This window comes from Bubalus bubalis, chromosome 2, assembly GCF_019923935.1.
Source record: "Bubalus bubalis isolate 160015118507 breed Murrah chromosome 2, NDDB_SH_1, whole genome shotgun sequence".
In the NCBI taxonomy this organism is placed as follows: Eukaryota; Metazoa; Chordata; class Mammalia; order Artiodactyla; family Bovidae; genus Bubalus; species Bubalus bubalis.
Window position 1 is genome coordinate 78,724,189 of NC_059158.1, and position 19,950 is coordinate 78,744,138.

Sequence of the window (19,950 nt, forward strand, 5' to 3'; positions counted from 1 at the left end):
AGACCGAAATGCCGTCCATAATAGTGCAGAAACCTACTGCTCTATTGAATGAAGTCATTCAGTCGTGTCCGACTCTTTGCGACCCCATGAACTGTAGCCTAACGAGGTGCCTCCATCCATGGGATTTGCCAGGCAAGAATCCTGGAGTGGGTTGCCATTTCCTTCTCCAGGAGATCTTCCTGACCCAGGGATTGAACCCAGGTCTCCTGCATTGTAGGCAGACGCTTTACCGCCTAAGCCACGAGGGACGATCTATTAGAGGGCCTTTTTTTAGAACCAGCTGCAAAGACTGTGGGACCTTAGTTCCCCAACCAGGGATTGAACTTGGTTCCTCAGTAGTGAAAGTCCGGCACCCTAACCACTGGACTGCCAGGGAATTCCCAAGAGCCCCTTTCTATTAGTATACTTTTTGCACAATAATTTTAGTCACTTAAAGGATTTTTTTCTTATGGTAAAGCAAATTTTTCCAGCGTTTTCTTGAAAATTTAAAACGTCTGGTGAAACAGTCTGTTAAGTGAGTTCAGAGTTTTTTGGCAGTTCCAAAATAGATCAAATGAATTTATCTGAAAAAAAAAAAAAAATTTCAGTTATAGATTCAATCCAGGCATTACATCAAGCCAATGAGAAAAAATTGAGTTATGCTGAGGTAATTTAAATTCAGTTTAATCATGTTCACTTTTATCCACTCAACAAATATTTATCAAGTCTCTACTTTGTGCCAGACAAAATAAAAACAATTCACTTTTTGATCAAGTTAGAATATAGGTATTTAATAGGACAAATCATATGCATGTCAGGGTAGCCCCACTCAGTGGTTCTGAATATTGTTTACTCCATGCCTATTAATGTCCTGGTATGGAGCTTGGCAGTGGGAATAAAAAGAAGACCCAGACTCTGCCTAGAGACAGTGACACCTGAACAAATGTCCCTGCTCCTTTATTCCCCCACAATGTCTGGGTAAACTACAGATACAGCCTACTACCAGAAACCACACTTATTGCAGAAGATATATTTATTATTCCCATCAGGCCCCTGGTCCTTTACGCTCCCTTTCTTCTTCCTTGTCTCTCTCTTCTAGGAGCCAAGCTCTATGCAGCTACCACCCTTCAGGGAAAATGGATTCCTGGCTGCACACGAGGAAAGTTGTTTTTTTCAGATGAAGAACCAAAAAGACTCTCTCATGCTGATATCCATTTCTCTCATACCATAACTGTGTAGGATAGTATATTAAAGACCATCTTTTTGAGTGTCGACTTAGTAAAAATATTCTAGAGCGTAACTTGGTAATGATATATGCTAAAGTTTATGATATGCATAGTTGATGCCCCCAAAGTCTACTCCTAAAAGTGTATTCTAGGGAAATTTTTACATATGTGCTTAAGAAGGTATGGTCAAGAATATTCATATGTGTATGATATATAAATGCAAAGAATTGGAAATACACTAAAGATCCACCAGAAAAAGAATGGGCAACTAAATTGTGGTGTAATTAAGCAATGAACTAATAAACTACACAGTAATGAAAACACATAAACCAAACTACATGCATTAACACTGATGAAATTCACAAACATGCTAAGTAGAAAAAAATTTTTAGAAGAAATATAAGTAGCACCCCTAGCCATTGTGGCAATGAAAAATCCCTCTACATTTCTAAACACTAAGAGATGGTTATTGCTTTTCCCCTTCCTTTTCTCCAATACTGAGAACAATTAGTCTAGGATAATGGCATTATTCTAGCTTAGTTAGGCATTTAGTTTGAAATATTTGTTAGCCATCCAGGTAGAGGTGTCAAGTGGAAAGCTGATAGATGAGTTTGCAACTTAGAAGAGAAGGCAAGGTTGGAGAAACAAATTTTGGAGTTATTAACATGAAAACATTTAAAGTCATGACATTAGATGAGTTCTCCTAGAGAGAGTATAGACAGTGAACATAAGAGCCCAAGACTGAACCTTCTAGCATTCCAACTTTTGGGATATTGGATAAAGTAAGAGAAGCATGCACAGGAACTAGAATAAGCACAGCATTCAGAAAACTCAGATCATGGCATCCGGTCCCATCACTTCATGGCAAATAGATGGGGAAACAGTGGCTGACTGTATTTTTCTGGGCTCCAAAATCACTGCAGATGGTGATTGCAGCCATGAAATTCAAAGATGTTTACTCCTTGGAAGGAAAGTTATGACCAACCTAGACAGCATATTAAAAAGCAGAGACATTACTTTGTCCACAAAGGTCTGTCTAGTCAAGGCTATTGTCTTTCCAGTAGTCATGTATGGATGTGAGAGTTGGACTATAAAGAAAGCTGAACGCCACAATAAAGAGAACTCCACAAACTGCCAGAATACAGAAAGGACACCCCAAACTCAGCAATTTAAACAAGATGAAGAGACAGAGGAATACCCAGCAGATAAAGGAACAGGATAAATGCCCACCAAACCAAACAAAAGAGGAAGAGATAGGGAATCTACCTGATAAAGAATTCCGAATAATGATAGTGAAATTGATCCAAAATCTTGAAATTAAAATGGAATCACAGATAAATAGCCTGGAGGCAAGGATTGAGAAGATGCAAGAAAGGTTTAACAAGGACTTAGAAGAAATAAAAAAGGGTCAATATATAATGAACAATGCAATAAGTGAAATTAAAAACACTCTGGAGGCAACAAATAGTAGAATAACAGAGGCAGAAGATAGGATTAGTGAATTAGAAGATAGAATGGTAGAAATAAATGAATCAGAGAGGATAAAAGAAAAACAAATTAAAAGAAATGAGGACAATCTCAGAGACCTCCAGGACAATATTAAACGCTACAACATTAGAATCATAGGGGTCCCAGAAGAAGAAGACAAAAAGAAAGACCATGAGAAAATACTTGAGGAGATAATAGTTGAAAACTTCCCTAAAATGGGGAAGGAAATCATCACCCAAGTCCAAGAAACCCAGAGAGTCCCAAACAGGATAAACCCAAGGCGAAACACCCCAAGACACATATTAATCAAATTAACAAAGACCAAACACAAAGAACAAATATTAAAAGCAGCAAGGGAAAAACAACAAATAACACACAAGGGAATACCCATAAGGATAACAGCTGATCTTTCAATAGAAACTCTTCAAGCCAGGAGGGAATGGCAAGACATACTTAAAATGATGAAAGAAAATAACCTACAGCCCAGATTATTGTACACAGCAAGGATCTCATTCAAGTATGAAGGAGAAATCAAAAGCTTTTCAGACAAGCAAAAACTGAGAGAATTCTGCACCACCAAACCAGCTCTCCAACAAATACTAAAGGATATTCTCTAGACAGGAAACACAAAAACGGTGTATAAATTCAAACCCAAAACAATAAAGTAAATGGCAACGGGATCATACTTATCAGTAATTACCTTAAACGTAAATGGGTTGAATGCCCCAACCAAAAGACAAAGACTGGCTGAATGGATACAAAAACAAGACCCCTACATATGTTGTCTACAAGAGACCCACCTCAAAACAGGGGACACATACAGACTGAAAGTGAGGGCTGGAAAAAGATTTTCCATGCAAATAGGGACCAAAAGAAAGCAGGAGTAGCAATACTCATATCAGATAAAATAGACTTTAAAACAAAGGCTGTGAAAAGAGACAAAGATGGTCACTACATAATGATCAAAGGATCAATCCAAGAACAAGATACAACAATTATAAATATATATGCACCCAACACGGGAGCACCGCAGTATGTAAGACAAATGCTAACAAGTATGAAAGGAGAAATTGACAATAACACAATAATAGTGGGAGACTTTAATACCCCACTCACACCTATGGATAGATCAACTAAACAGAAAATTAACAAGGAAACACAAACTTTAAACGATACAATAGACCAGTTAGACCTAATTGATATCTATAGGACATTTCATCCCAAAACAATGAATTTCACCTTTTTCTCAAGCGCACATGGAACCTTCTCCAGGATAGATCACATCCTGGGCCATAAAGCTAGCCTTGGTAAATTCAAAAAAATAGAAATCATTCCAAGCATCTTTTCTGACCACAATGCAGTAAGATTAGATCTCAATTACAAGAGAAAAACTATTAAAAATTCCAACATATGGAGGCTGAACAACACACTGCTGAATAACCAACAAATCACAGAAGAAATCAAAAAAGAAATCAAAATGTGCATAGAAACGAATGAAAATGAAAACACAACAACCCAAAACCTGTGGGACACGGTAAAAGCAGTCCTTAGGGGAAAGTTCATAGCAATACAGGCATACCTCAAGAAACAAGAAAAAAGTCAAATAAATAACCTAACTCTACACCTAAAGCAACTAGAAAAGGAAGAAATGAAGAACCCCAGGGTTAGTAGAGGGAAAGAAATCTTAAAACTTAGAGCAGAAATAAATGCAAAAGAAACAAAAGAGATCATAGCAAAAATCAACAAAACCAAAAGCTGGTTTTTTGAAAGAATAAATAAAATTGACAAACCATTAGCCAGACTCATCAAGAAACAAAGGGAGAAAAATCAAATCAATAAAATAGAAATGAAAATGGAGAGATCACAACAGACAACACAGAAATACAAAGGATCATAAGAGAGTACTATCAACAATTATATGCCAATAAAATGGACAACGTGGAAGAAATGGACAAATTCTTAGAAAAGTACAACTTTCCAAAACTCGACCAGGAAGAAATAGAAAATCTTAACAGACCCATCACAAGCACGGAAATTGAAACTGTAATCAAAAATCTTCCAGCAAACAAAAGCCCAGGACCAGACGGCTTCACAGCTGAATTCTACCAAAAATTTAGAGAAGAGCTAACACCTATCCTACTCAAACTCTTTCAGAAAATTGCAGAAGATGGTAAACTTCCAAACTCATTCTATGAGGCCACCATCACCCTAATCCCAAAACCTGACAAAGATCCCACAAAAAAAGAAAACTACAGGCCAATATCACTGATGAACATAGATGCAAAAATCCTTAACAAAATTCTAGCAATCAGAATCCAACAACACATTAAAAAGATCATACACCATGACCAAGTGGGCTTTATCCCAGGGATGCAAGGATTCTTCAATATCCGCAAATCAATCAGTGTAATACACCACATTAACAAATTGAAAAATAAAAACCATATGATTATCTCAATAGATGCAGAGAAAGCCTTTGACAAAATTCAACATCCATTTATGATCAAAACTCTCCAGAAAGCAGGAATAGAAGGAACATACCTCAACATAATAAAAGCTCTATATGACAAACCCACAGCAAACATTATCCTCAATGGTGAAAAATTGAAAGCATTTCCTCTAAAGTCAGGAACAAGACAAGGGTGCCCACTTTCACCATTACTATTCAACATAGTTTTGGAAGTTCTGGCCACAGCAATCAGAGCAGAAAAAGAAATAAAAGGAATCCAAATTGGAAAAGAAGAAGTAAAGCTCTCACTGTTTGCAGATGACATGATCCTCTACATAGAAAACCCTAAAGACTCCACCAGAAAATTACTAGAACTAATCAATGACTATAGTAAAGTTGCAGGATATAAAATCAACACACAGAAATCACTTGCATTCCTATACACTAATAATGAGAAAACAGAAAGAGAAATTAAGGAAACAATTCCATTCACCATTGCAATGGAAAGAATAAAATACTTAGGAATATATCTACCTAAAGAAACTAAAGACCTATATATAGAAAACTATAAAACACTGGTGAAAGAAATCAAAGAGGACACTAACAGATGGAGAAATATACCATGTTCATGGATTGGAAGAATCAATATAGTGAAAATGAGTATACTACCCAAAGCAATCTACAGATTCAATGCAATCCCTATCAAGCTACCAACAGTATTCTTCACAGAGCTAGAACAAATAATTTCACAATTTGTATGGAAATACAAAAAACCTCGAATAGCCAAAGCGATCTTGAGAAAGAAGAATGGAACTGGAAGAATCAACCTACCTGACTTCAGGCTCTACTACAAAGCCACAGTTATCAAGACAGTATGGTACTGGCACAAAGACAGAAATATAGATCAATGGAACAAAATAGAAAGCCCAGAGATAAATCCATGCACATATGGACACCTTATCTTTGACAAAGGAGGCAAGAATATACAATGGATTAAAGACAATCTCTTTAACAAGTGGTGCTGGGAAATCTGGTCAACCACTTGTAAAAGAATGAAACTAGAACACTTTCTAACACCATACACAAAAATAAACTCAAAATGGATTAAAGATCTCAACGTAAGACCAGAAACTATAAAACTCCTAGAGGAGAACATAGGCAAAACACTCTCTGACATACATCACAGCAGGATCCTCTATGACCCACCTCCCAGAATATTGGAAATAAAAGCAAAAATAAACAAATGGGACCTAATTAACCTTAAAAGCTTCTGCACATCAAAGGAAACTATTAGCAAGGTGAAAAGACAGCCTTCAGAATGGGAGAAGATAATAGCAAATGAAGCAACTGACAAACAACTAATCTCGAGAATATACAAGCAACTCCTACAGCTCAACTCCAGAAAAATAAATGGCCCAATCAAAAAATGGGCCAAAGAACTAAATAGACATTTCTCCAAAGAAGACATACAGATGGCTAACAAACACATGAAAAGATGCTCAACATCACTCATTATCAGAGAAATGCAAATCAAAACCACTATGAGGTACCATTTCACGCCAGTCAGAATGGCTGCGATCCAAAAGTCTACAAGTAATAAATGCTGGAGAGGGTGTGGAGAAAAGGGAACCCTCTTCCACTGTTGGTGGGAATGCAAACTAGTACAGCCACTATGGAGAACAGTGTGGAGATTCCTTAAAAAACTGGAAATAGAACTGCCTTATGATCCAGCAATCCCACTCCTGGGCATACACACTGAGGAAACCAGAAGGGAAAGAGACACGTGTACCCCAATGTTCATCGCAGCACTGTTTATAATAGCCAGGACATGGAAGCAACCTAGATGTCCATCAGCAGATGAATGGATAAGAAAGCAGTGGTACATATACACAATGGAGTATTACTCAGCCATTAAAAAGAATACATTTGAATCAGTTCTAATGAGGTGGATGAAACTGGAGCCTATTATACAGAGTGAAGTAAGCCAGAAAGAAAAACACCAATACAGTATACTAACGCATATATATGGAATTTAGAAAGATGGTAACAATAACCCTGTGTACGAGACAGCAAAAGAGACACTGATGTATAGAACAGTCTTATGGACTCTGTGGGAGAGGGAGAGGGTCGGAAGATTTGGGAGAATGGCATTGAAACATGTAAAATATCATGTATGAAACGAGTTGCCAGTCCAGGTTCGATGCACGATACTGGATGCTTGGGGCTGGTGCACTGGGACAACCCAGAGGGATGGAATGGGGAGGGAGGTGGGAGGAGGGTTCAGGATGGGGAACACATGTATACCTGTGGCGGATTCATTTTGATATTTGGCAAAACTAATACAATTATGTAAAGTTTAAAAATAAAATAAAATTAAAAAAAAAAAAAAAGAAAGAAAGCTGAGCACCGAAGAATTGATGCTTTTGAACTGTCATGTTGGAGAAGACTCTTGAGAGTCCCTAGGACTGCAAGGAGATCCAACTAGTCCATCCTAAAGGAGATCAGTCCTAGGTGTTCATTGGAAGGACTGATGCTGAAGCTGAAACTCCAATACTTTGGCCACCTGATACAAAGAGCTGACTCATTTGAAAAGACCCTGATGCTGGCAAAGATTGAGGGTGGGAGGAAAAGGGGACGACAGAGGATGAGATGGTTGGATGGCATCACTGACTCAATGGACATGAGTTTGGGTGAACTCTAGGAGCTGGTAATGGACAGGGAGGCCTGGCGTGCTGTGATTCATGGGGTCGCAAAGTCAGACAGGACTGAGCGACTGAACTGAACTGAAATCCCTAAGAGCATAGAGTGCGAAACCAACCCTGGTGGCCTCCTAGAATGGATTTACCATTTAATCAAAATTTTTTTAAAGGCAGATATGTCTTTGCTAGATTGACACAAAAATGTAGATTGCTAGATTTTAGATCTGAGTTAGCCAAGAGATCTGTCACTAAGTGGCAGAATACTCTAATAAATCAAAGCTCCAGGCCAAGAGCCCCACTCTGAGGCTGCTTGGCTTGTGCTAGACCTTTATGTTTTTTTGTGTGTGTATGATGTGTGTCAGAATGCCTAAAAGCCAGAAATCCAGTGTGCCTCTGAGCTTTGGGAATAGGTTGTAGGACTGTTTTTTTTTTTGTTTTCCTGCTAATAGATTTTTTAATATATGACAGAATCTTGTCTGAGACCTGCCATTATATAACAGATATATAAGAGATCACCTGAGCATGAGATTCTTGGAGGGAGACTTAGAGCCTGACCCTATGTCTGATAATTGGAGGCCTCTAATATCCCCTCAATTATCTACTAATTGTGAGTAACCAAGTTTTCTTGAGTCATTTGTTACATTTGACCCAATTTGTTACATTTGCACAGGTTGATATATATGTAAATTGTAAGTAGACCTTATATAAGCAACAGAGAGAGACATACAGAGATTTGTTCAGTTCTGTCCAACTCTTTGCAACCCTATGTACTATATCTGACCAGGCTCCTCTGTCCATGGGATTTCCCAGGCAAGAATACTGGAGTGGGTTGCCATGCTCTCCTCCAGGGGAATCTTCCTGACCCAGGGATTGAACATATGGAAATTCATAAAACAGCACAGGTTCTGTACTAAGATTTCATTTAAAATAAAATATTTGTCACACATATAGGGAAAAGAAGGAGCTTTTGTGGGTGGGGGGCAGGTAGCTGTAAAAACTTTTTTTAACTTTAAAAACAAAAATTAAACAAACAGTGAAGTGCATGAATTTCAAGGGTATGAGTTGATGAAGTTTCACAAATGAACACTACCTTGTAAACACTACCCAAACCAAGAAAGCAGTTTCAGCACTCCAGAAAGTTCCCTCTTCCAGTCACTACCTCCTTAAAAGTAACCAGCACAGATTAGCTTTCCCTGTTCCAGAAAGTCATGTAACTGCAATCGTGTAGTAAATATATATGTGGTGTATGAATGTACCACAACTGATTTACCTATTCTTCTGTTGGTGGATATTTGGGTGTTATGAATAAGCTGATCTGAACAGTGTTGTGCATGTCTTTGGGTAGATGTGTGTGCTCATTTCTGTGATTTATAGCTAAGAGTGAAATTACTGAGTCACCGGGAAGGCATAAGTTTAGCTTTACCATGCACTGCCAAATGGCTTACTAAAGTGCTCAGATCGTTTTCCACTTGTACCAGCAATATATCTGCTAAGTATCCTGGACAACACCCTATCATTCTTTTTAAATTTGGCCATTCTAATGATGGTGGTTTCTCATTATGCCTTTAATTTGTGTTTCCTTGATGATTTCTGACTGTAGCCTGCCAGGCTCCTCTGTCCATGGGATTTGCCAGGCAAGAATATTGGAGTGGGTTACCATTTCCTTCTCCAGAGGATCTTCCCAACTCAGGGATCAAACTCATGTCTCCTGCATTGACAGGTGGATTCTTTACCACTGAGCTACCAGGGAAGCTCCACATAGGCAAGTACATTGTATTTAAACTATTTTCATAGTATTTACATTGAATTATGTATTATAATTAATCTAGACATGACTTAAAGTATATAAAAGGATGTGTGTAGATTATATACAAATACTATGACATTTTATAATAGACTTGAGCATCTGTAGATTTTGGTATCCACAGGGGGTCCTGGAACCAATTTCCCCTGCAGATACCAAGGGACAACTGTATACACACACTCACACACACAGATGGAATATTACTCAGCCACACACAATAAAAGAAATCACATTGGTGAAAACATGGATGGACCTTGAGAATATTATGCCAAGCAAAATAAGTCAGATAGAGATAGACAAATATGTATTATCTCACTTAATAATGTGGAATCTAAAAAAACAAAACAAATAATTTTTTAAAAACCCAGTTCATGGTACAGAGAACAGACTGATGGTTGCCAGAGGCAGGGTGCAAGATAGGTAAAATGGGTGGAAGGAGTCAAAGGTACAAATTTTCAATTATAAAATAAATAAATCATGGGAATACAACATACAGCATAGTGACTATACTGAATAATGAAACTAAGGGCAATCATCAGTTAGATCTCTTACACTATAATTTACGTAATAAATAGTATCCTGTAACCTGCCTTCACTGATTAAACTTGCCTTGATTGTTTCTACAAATTGTGTACTTTCCAAGCCTCACCATGGTTATATCACATTTTTCAAGATTCCTTTAACCATCCCCTATGTTATCTAACATCTCTGACATAGATGGTTTCTCTGGTGTCTCAGTTGGTAAAGTAGCTGCCTGCAATGCGGGAGACCTGGGCTCAATCCCTGGGTTGGGAAGATCCCTTGGAGAAGGAAATGGCAACCCACTCCAGTATTCTTGCCTGGAGAATCTCACGGACAGAGGAGCTTAATGGGCTACAGTCCAAAGGGTCACAAGAGTCAGACACAACTTAGCGACTAAACCACCACCACTGACGCATAGGTTGCTACAGTAGTGGCTGCGTAAGTTGTTTCTCAGGTGAAATGGACCTATAGTGCCCAGTTCAAGCTGGTTCAGACCACTGACCACTTAACTAGTCCTGCATAAGTGTCCAGTGGATGACATTTTGATGTCAAAGGGTTAAAACTCCACCTTTGGATCATGCTACCATCCCTATTTTCTGAATGTACATCCTCTGAAGAAGGTTGTCTTCCAGATACACCTACATAGAACATTGATTACTTCTCTTCTTTCTTGACTCTGATGGTCTTTCTTATACCCCAGACCACCCTGCTTCTTTATCCCATAAATATCTCGAGTCTCTCGCCTTGGAATAGGTGAATTTTAGGTTTGTTCTCCCACCTCCTCCTTGCTTGCCTGCTTTGTGACTAAACTCTTTCTCTGCTGCAAACCTTGGAGCCCCCACGTTTGGCTTGCTGCAGTCTGACAAATGAACCTGATTGGATAACACTAATACTGTATTGCACGTTGAAAGTTACTGAGAAAGCAAATCTTAAAAGTTCTCATCACAAGGGAAAAATTGTAACTATGTATGGTGACTAATGATAACCAGATTTATTGTGGTAAACACTTTGCAATATATATATATATAAATATCAAATCATGAGGTTCTACACCTGAAACAAATACAGTGTTACATATCAAGTACAACTCAATTTTAAAAAGAGTAAAGAAAATGGTTAAGATGGTAAAGTCATATGTATATTTCCACATTATAAATTTTTAAAGAAACCAGATAATCAGCTAAAAAGAAGATAAATCTCCTTGAGACTGGTCTAACAAAGGGCTCATTTCCATGAGACCCCTCCTACCACATCTAGGCCATGGGGACAGCTTAGGCTGCTGCCAGAGAAAGAGAGAATCTACCCTAACAAGGTGGCAAATGAGCCACCGCAGGTGACATGGCAAGTTTAGGTACTTGTGGCCCTCTGTCCTGACCCCAAAGAAAGACTGCATCAGAGGCAGAAGGGTGTCATACTGTGGTATACTCATTCAGAAGGTCTGGTTCAGATAGATTCAATAATTCTATACTGGATAATCTTTTATGTTTTAAAATTCTATTTAAAAATAAGTAACTTGAAAAGGCAGGTTTATATACTATTACATTCAGTAGAGTGAATGCCTCCTGACTCATCATATGGGTTCCCAGTTCCCATAGATTTGGCATGGCTTTTAATAGTAAAGCTTTCTATACTTTTTGTCTCTCTCACTGGAAAGTCAGCTCTTTGAGGACACAAGCATATTCCTCAATCTTCTATTAAAGTAATACTCACTGTGCATAAATTGTCTTCTTTCATTAAATATATTTTCCAGTATTCTTACCCATAAAATCCCACAGACAGAGGAGCCTGGTGGGTTACAGTCCAGGGGATTGCAAAGAGTCAGACTTGACTGAGCACACACACACACACACCACACACACATTAAATATGTTTACTGTAAAAACAGTGGTGGATGATATAATTTGGTAAGCTGAAAACTGGACCATTGAATCTGGCCTGGGTTCAGGGAATAGAGACTAAAGACTTGGCCTCCACTCAAGTTGCTGTTACTTTGATTTTGTTCTGAATAAGCTAACAAGCAGAGTGAAAGATACAAACAAGATGTACATGCCAGAGAGTAAATGTGTCTTCCCATAGCCTCTCTTGTGTCTTTCAGAAGGCACCCAAAGTTTGCATTTCTTAGCAATTCTGCAGGTGGGATATCCCTCAAGTCAAAGCCTCAGGAACAGCTTAGATGATCATAGAAGGTGATTACCTTGAGACTCAGCGAGCCATGTGGCCAGGCCTAACTGCCATGTTCTGGGCCTTGAAATTCTTATGCCCACAGTCAGGCAGTCTCCCATTTCCTCTGAGTACAAGGGAGGGCCTGGGAGTGCTCCATTGCATCTTTTTGGGTTTTTCATGGGCAGGCCTTTTGAAAAACAATAGGAAACCCATACATGAAATTGAACTCAAGTATCATCAAGCAAGGGCTTCCCTGATGGCTCAGATGGTAAAGCATCTGTCTGCAGTGTGAGAGACCCAAGTTCAATCCCTGGGTTGGGACAATCCCCTGGAGAAGGAAATGGCAGCCCACTCCAGTACTCTTGCCTGGAAAATCCCATGGATGGAGGAGCCTAGTAGGCTACAGTCCATGGGGTTGCAAAGAGTCAGACATGACTGAGCGACTTTACTTTCACTTTCATCATCAAGCAGTATATTAATATATAGAAAATTATGGTTGCTATTGCTTAGTTTTAACATGAATTGTTAATTCCACAAATATACATGGCCTGCCTACCATGTGTTTGAAGATACAAAAGTAAATGAAACAGCCCCTGCCTCCTGCATTAGGAAAGCTTGGAGTCTTGTTAAATCCATCATGCCTTTCTCTAAGACCCTTACTTTACTGAGGGTGGACAGGAAAAAAACAGGATACACTAGTTTGAAACTTTTTTTTCAAGGTTATTTTCATTAATTCCAGGTTGTTTAATAACCTTTTGATCTCTTTTGGTTTTCCCCTATCCCTCTGTCCTCTGCTATTTCCCCTGAAATAATACTCAGTGTCTGTTTTCATTAACTCGATATGTTTACTCTGAAAACAAGGTTGTGTGCATGCTCAGTTGCTAAGTCATGTCCAACTCTTTGAGATCCAGTGGACTATAGCTCGCCAGGCTCCTCTGTCCATGGAATTCCCAAGCAAGAATATTGGAGTGTGTTGCCGTTTTCTTCTCCAGGAGATCTTCCTGACCCAGGGATCAAACCTGAGGCTCCTGTACTGGCAGGCAGATTCTTTACCACCAAACCACCTGGGAAGCCCTGAAAACAGAGCTGAGGGTTATCAACTTGAAAGATTCTTCCTCTTTTGTCTCTGGCTAAAGCAAACTTTGGGAGACTCAAAAGAACATGCAGAGGTTTATTCTAGTTCCTAGAGTGCTAGAAAGGACCACTGACAGAGACAGACAGAACTTCATCATTTTAGGATTTCAGGAGCGTATTGTGGAAGATCAAATGTGGCCATGTGAGTCAGCCGGTAGTAGGCTTTGTACAATCTCAAATTCCAGATTAATCTGAAGAAAATGAACTTGTTCTCATGAAAATTCACCCTTTGTATTTCTTATGAATTTATTGCTTAATGAGTGTATATACTTCTTTCTATAATTGTTCCTGGATTTTGTAGATGCAAAATATTCTAAAAGAATTAACTAAGCCTAGGGAAAATCCTTTTACATAGTAAGTATACAAAAGATCTCTGAGTATACATACCTCAGGGCCTTTGAACTATTTGTTTTCAAAGTTCTAGTCTTTCTTCCTTCAGGCCTGAGCACAAATGTTGTATCAGAGAGAACTTTGCTGACCACCATATATAAATAGAACCTCTCTCACAATTTTGCCATTCCATCTTCTTCATCCAGATTTAATTTTTTCATAACATTTATCACCAACTTCTTTTTCAGTTTTACTGAGATATAATTGACATACAGCACTGTATAAGTTTAAGGTATACAGCATAATGATTTGACTTACATATATCATGAAATGATTACCACAATACACTTTTTTAACTTTATCTTGGAGCTTGCTCAGGTATTATGGCTGTATAATATTCCATTGTGCAGTACTGTCTTAATTTAAATAATTTTACATGGACATGTAGATTGTTCTCAGTCTTCTCCTGCTCCAAACAATCTTGCAATGGATAAACTTGTATACGTGTTATTTCACACATACGTAAATACACCTGTAAGATAAATCCCTAGATATGCCTTTAGATATTAGAGTGATAAATAACACTCTTCATCTTCACCCAGGTTTCTGAGCCAATTGAGACATAAATCAAAAGCATTAGGCAGATAGGTGATCAAAAGTATGACCTTTATTACTGATAAGATCTGATGCTAAAGAATGTGACTTACATTTACTTACAAAAGAGGGCTTCCTAATTCTGAATCTCTCCATTTAATCATAGGTAATGTTGGTCACCTACAGGCCTCTCAGAACAGGTTTTGGAGAGAGAAAGGGCTTAGTGGAGCCTTCCCTGTTTATTCTTTACAAATGTAATAATTATAATAGAAAAGTCATCCCTGGTGCAGTCATTATGGAAAACAGTATGGAGATACTTCAGGAAATTAAAAACAGAATGACCATAAGACCTAGAAATTTCACTTGCAGGTATTTATCTGAAGAAAATTAAAACATCAATTAGAAAGGACACAAGCATTATTTACAACAGCCAAAATATGGAAGCAATCTAAATGCCAATCAATAGATAAATGGATAAAGAAGATTTTGTATATATTAATATAACAGAATATCACTCAGCCAAAAGAATGAAATCTTGCCATTTGTGACAACATGAATGGACCTTGAGGGTATTATGCTAAGTGAAATAAATCATGAAAAGACAAATACTGTATGATTTCACTTATATGTGGAATCTAAGAAACAAATGAATAAATGTAGCAAAACAGAAATGGTTGTAAATATAGAGAACAAACAGGTGGTTGCCAGAAGGTGGGGAAGTGAAAGGAGGAAAGAAATAGATGAAGGATATTAAGAGGTACAAACTTCCAGTTGCAAAATAAATGAGTCACAGATATAAAAAATACATTGTGGGGAATATAGTCAATAAATGTAATACTTTGGTGATATAACTAGACTTACTGTGATTATTTTGAAATATGGAATCACTATGTTGTCTATCAGGAAGTAATAAAGTGTGGTGGGTCAATTTACTTCAAAAACAAACTCATAGAAAAAGAGGTCAAATTTGTAATTACTAGAGAGAGGAGGTGGGGTGGGGGAATTGGATAAAGACAGTTAAAAGATACAAACTTCAATTTACAAGGTAAATAAGTACTAGGAAATGTGCAATGTGCAACATGATAAATACAATTAACACTGCTGTATGTTAGATATAAAAGTTTTTAGGAGAGTAAATTCTAAGAGTTCTCATCACAAAGAAAAGGTCTTACATATTTCTCTAAATTTTTATCTATATAAGATGATGGATGGTCACTAAACTTACTGTGATGATCATTCTGTGATGTATGTCAAATCTTTGTGTAGTAGATCTTAATGTTACACACTGCTGTATGTCACATGTCACATATCTCAAAAAAAAAAAACAGGAATTCAAAAACGTACAACAGCAACATGATAGCCATTCCTCCTTCTCCAGGAAGAAGCATGGCGGGGGTGTTAAGCTAGTAGAGCTACTTCCACGTGGAAGGGCCATTGGGAGAGGGGAAGACATGTTCCCTCCTAACAAGGAACTCTTCTGACCTTTTTTAAAAGTCTACAAATAATAAATGCTGAAGAGGGTATGGAGAAAAAGGAGCCCTCCTACACTGTTGGTGGGAATGTAAATTGATACAGCCACTATGGAATACGGTATGGAGGTTTCTTGAACAACTACAAAAAGAGTTACCATGTGACCCTGCAAACTGTGGTGTTGGAGAAGACTCTTGAGAGTCCCTTGGACTGCAAGGAGATCCAAACAGTCAATCCTAAAGGAAATCAACTCTGAATATTCATTGGAAGGACTGATGCTGAAGCTGAAACTCCAATACTTTGGCCACCTGATGTGAAGAGATGACTCTCTGGAAAAGACCCTGATGCTGGGAAAAACTGAAGGCAAGAGAAGGGGACAAAAGAGGACAAGACGGTTGGATGGCATCACCAACTCAATGGACATAGGTTTGAGCAAACTCTGGGAAGTAGTGAAGGACCGGGAATCCTGGTGTGCTGCAATCCATGGCACTGCAGAATTCGACACGACTGAGAGACTGAACAACGACACAACTCCTGCCTGGTGAGCACCAGTATAGGCCCAGGCACATATGAAAATGTAATATAAAATTTTCCAATTATCTGGTTTTCTATTCACGTTTCAGTACCTGAGGTTTTAACCTTGCTTCTTTATCTTGAAATATAGCACACCAGATTTTAATTATAGTAACTTATAATAGCTTTATAGCATTTTAATATCTGGCAGAGACTGTTAATGGTTCTAGTATCTGTTACCCCCTTCTTTCTGTCTGTAACAAGACTGTAAGCTTTTACCTGAGCATGTGACTCTCCATCTTTGTATCCACCTATAACAGCACACGTGCATACTACTGGAAGGACATAGACTTTATCTCCAAATAAAATGGAGAGTCATCACAGGGATTTGCACAGAGGAGTGACATGATCAGGGTATTTCTGTTATCAGCAGGGATTTATTTGCTCATCAGCAAAATCTGGTGAGTACAAGGCAAGGCATTTCTCAAATAGAACCAGAGCAGAACTAAAGCTGCTCTGCAGGTTGAGACTAGGATGACAGAGAACTGAGTGGGTGGCTCTCCCTTCACTTCACTCCAGTTCTTCTAAATGTTTGGGTTTTACAGAAAGGGAAGGAGCCTGATGAGAGTTTCAGATCTTAGATTTATGAGACAGGATGTTATGCTGCTTCCAGAGATGTCTTTTTTTTTACTTTCTGGCAGTTGTTTTCTCATAAAACTTTGAGCTTCCTCATTGAAAAATATTTCAAAGCTTCAGCTCATCCACTGCAATGGCCAGGAACATCTTTATTTATAACTTATGGAGTAAAAACACAGGTTCAAAAATAAATAAATTTTTTAAAAAGTAGGTTCACAGAAGGCGGATGTCATTATGGAAAGATGCCCAGTTAGAACTACTTTTTAAAACATTACAGGTGCACTGATGAAAAACACAAATAGGAAATATAAAGCCACGAAACACACTGGAAGAGTGAAGTTGCATCCAGCCAAGAGAATAATAATTTATACTGGGCACAATTTTGATTTAAACTTTCTAACAATTCTGTGAACTAAGTGTGTGCTGTGATTTTGGTGGAGCTGAGGAAATGTTTGGACACAGTGGGGCTTCTAAACAGTGGGCAATTTCAGCCCCAAACCTTCTAAGAGAACTTCCTTCTTGTTTAAAAGACCAAGGACTCTATCATGTTGCCTTCCTAACTTCTTTTAAAAGCAAAGATTAAAAAAACAAAAACAGATACATTGTTAAACCAGTAACTTTGGGTTTCCATTCAAACTTAAGGACCACTGGAAAATAATTGTATGTGTCCTTTGTGGTGTTGGAGAAGACTCTTGAGAGTGCCTTGGACTGCAAGCAGATCCAACCAGTCAATTCTAAAGGAAATCAATCCTGAATATTGGAAGCACTGAAGCTGAAGCTGAAGCTCCAATACTTTGGCCACCTGATGCAAAGAACTGACTCATTGGAAAAGACCCTGATGCTGGGAAAGATTGAAAGTGGGAGGAGAAGGGGATGACAGAGGATGGTATGGTTGGATGACGTCACCAACTTAATGGACATGAGTTTGAGTAAGCTCCGGGAGTTGATGGACAGGGAAGCCTGGCATGCCACAGTCCATGGGGTCACAGAGAGTTGGACACAACTGAGCGACTGAACTGAATTTTGTGTTCTCTGGACCTGCAGTTAGGCTGAGTGGGAAACGTTATCCAAAGAAGTCTTATAAGCTCTTGGCTGAGCCTCCAAAAATAAATGTCTTTTGCTAGAAATTAGAGGATATAAAAGCAGAAATAAGCTCTAATAAGGACTGTATTTCAGAAACTTTTAAAAATTATGAAGAACAAAGTGCTCTAAAACTTCACTTTCAGTGTACGTTTAGAGTTCCTGACTGGGATTAGTTACCATTCTTTTCTTCTGTCTGATGTAAAGTCTCAGGTGGTAGTTAGTCAGTTTCAACCTCACCTCCCCATTTACTTTCTATTTGGAATTTTGAAGAGGTCCAAAATTATTGAAAATTTATACCCAAAATGCTTGTTGGTATTATTATTCTGAGAATGATGTGTGTGTGTGTGTGTGTGTGTGTGTGAGAGAGAGAGTGAGAGAGAGAGAGAGAAGTGGAATAATGAATTATAAAGTGATTTTTTAATTCTGTTATGCCAGGTGACTTTGACAACCAGGATACTTTCTGTGAAAAAAGGGATATAGATATTGGGCTAGAAAAGACTAGGTAAATACCCTGTGGAGCTTTTACCACTTCCTGACGATGCTGGGACCTTAGAAATTTTTAACTGTAATTATTTCTCTCCTGTATTTAGTATTTTTATTATTATGCGTTTTAATTTTAGGCCTAGAAACATGGGACAATCTAGTAGCAATAAGCATCCGTAGCATCCAGACTATGGTCTTGAAATACCAGTTTTCACTGCAAGAAATCAGGGCTACTTGGAGAAATGGCTGATTACAGGTTTGAGGTGAGAAATGTTCAAGATGAGCCAGGAGAATCTTGTCACACCAGATAGCAAAGGAACTGTCAAAAACTACTGGGGCTGTGCCAAAAGGAACTGGGAAGCAATCTGCAGAGCCTTTCACTGGCTCATGATGATAAACAGAGCATCAATAAGAGTAACGGCAATGGACTGAAAGATGCTAAGTGTATTTAAATCCATGAGTTCATAATGATTTAAAAAAACAATAAATCTAATAAATCACCTTTGAAGGATGCTAACAACTATTCATTTTGCAAACTGATACATAAAGTTAGGAATCAAGCCATTTCTTCTACCTTTCCCATACAAACTATACCTCCAGGTAAACAACTAGTAAGTGAAGGAAGGTTTCTCTTTATAGAAATATTTCAACAAATACACCAAGAAGAGAGAGCACTGGAAATCACAATTTTGCAACCCCTAATAAATTAAGGATTGGGTGTTGAGCATCTATGGCTGCTAACATCTGAAAGAGACAATTATGTCGTTTGATGAAGGAACACACCACCACCTGTGAAGCAGTTTTGACCAAAAAAAGAAAAGAAAAATGAAATCTGAATCTGATTAAGCTTCTGGATCTAACTACAAACTTACAGGAAACTTGGAGGACAGAAGAACATGCTAAACTACACAATAGGAACACAATCAGTACAATGTCAACCCTGGAAAAACAGAATAAATGACCTAGCTTCTTCAACAAATAAATTGCAAGGAGTTAAAGAAAGAAGAGCTGGATGGGGAACTTATAGATTAAGAGACCTTAAAAAGTTTTTCATGCGTGTGAAAATAAAGGTTAATGTGCCCTTAAGCAAGTATCCTAGATCTTGATCCTATTTCACTTGCAGTTTAAAAATAAGATTTGTGAGAAACAGCAACTTTCAAAATTTTGATATTTAAAGTCTTAATTAAGTCATACTTAAAATCATCTCCACAACTTTAATTATTTTGTAAAATAGTGTTTGCCCCCCCCACACCCAAAGCAATGGCTTACATTTAATTACAATAAAATATTTCTCAGTCATACAACAATGATTTGGAACTTGGAACAATTCCAACTGAGATGTTTATCTTTCTTAATCCTTTCTTGGTACATATATCA